This window comes from Rhinopithecus bieti, unplaced genomic scaffold (assembly GCF_001698545.2).
Source record: "Rhinopithecus bieti isolate Rb0 unplaced genomic scaffold, ASM169854v2 scaffold_7509, whole genome shotgun sequence".
Classification (NCBI taxonomy): Eukaryota; Metazoa; Chordata; class Mammalia; order Primates; family Cercopithecidae; genus Rhinopithecus; species Rhinopithecus bieti.
Genome location: NW_016805750.1, coordinates 1,817,486 through 1,818,926, shown reverse-complemented (window position 1 = coordinate 1,818,926; position 1,441 = coordinate 1,817,486).

The window sequence follows — 1,441 nt, the reverse complement described above, 5'->3', positions numbered from 1 at the left end:
GGAGTCTCAAGAGTCCCCAATAACCAAAACAATCTTAAAAAAAAACTAAGTTGGAAGTCTCATCTTTGTTTTCAAAACTTACTACAAAGCTACCCTAATCAAAATAATGTGGTAGCAACATAAATACAGACATAAGGACCAAAAAATAGAATACAAAGCTCAGACATAAGACCTCATAAATATATGACCAAATGATTTTGACAAGAGTGTAAAAACCATTCAAAAAGGTAAGGACCATGTTAGCCAGGATGGTCTTGATCTCCGGACCTCATGATCCTCCCGTCTCGGCCTCCCAAAGTGCTGGGATTACAGGTGTGAGCCACCGCGCCCGGCCAGGACAGTCTTTTCAACAAACTGTGTTGAGAAAACTGGAACCACATGCAAAAGAATAAAGTTGGACCCTTACCTTACAAGTATATATAAAATATAACTCAAAATGGATACAGCAACCTAAATGAAGATCTAAATGAAGAGATAAATCTAGGAAACTTAAAAAAAAAAAACAGAGGGAAGCTGCTTCATGACATTTGGCAACAATTTCTTGGATATGACATGAAAGGCACAGGCAAAAACAAAAAAACACTAACTGGACAATGAAAATTAAAAAATTTTGTGCATCAAAGGACATTATCAAGAAAGTAAAAGGGCACTCTACCTGGCAGCTACTTTTTTTTTTTTTAAGTAAGACAAAAAAATAAAAATATAAGAAAGTAAAAGGGCAACCCACAGACCAGGAGAAAATACTGATAAGAGACTAATATCCAGAATATATAAAGAACTACAACTCAACAAGAAAAACAAACAACTGCAATAAAAAATGGGCAAAGGACTTGAATAGACGTTTCTCCAAAGATGATATACATGTGGCCAATAAACACATGAAATGATGCTCAACATAATTAATCACTGAAGAAATACAAACCAAAACCCTAATGATGTATCACTTCAAATCCACTTCAAACTACATTCCTTGATGGTATGCCACTTTAAAATATATTTATTTTATATACTAAAAATATAGTAACAAGTGTTGACAAAAATGTGGGAAAACCAGATTCCTTGTATTTTGGTGGTGAGAATATAAAATGGTACAGCTGTTGTGAAAGACAGAATAGAAGTTCCTTAAAAAACACAACATTGGGCCGGGCACAGTGGCTCATGCCTGTAATCCCAGCACTTTGGGAGACTGAGGCAGACAGATCACCTGAGGTCAGGAGTTCAAGACCAGCTTGGCCAATATGGTGAAACACTGTCTCTACTAAAAATACAAAAATTAGCCGGGCATGGTGGCACACACCTGTAGTCCCAGCTACTCGGGAGGCTGAGGCAGGAAGACTCTTGAACCTGGGAGGTGGAGGCTGCAGTGAGCCAAGACTGCACCACTGCACGCCCAGCCTAGGCAACAGAGTGAGACCCTGTTTCCAAAAAAAAAGATCGGAAG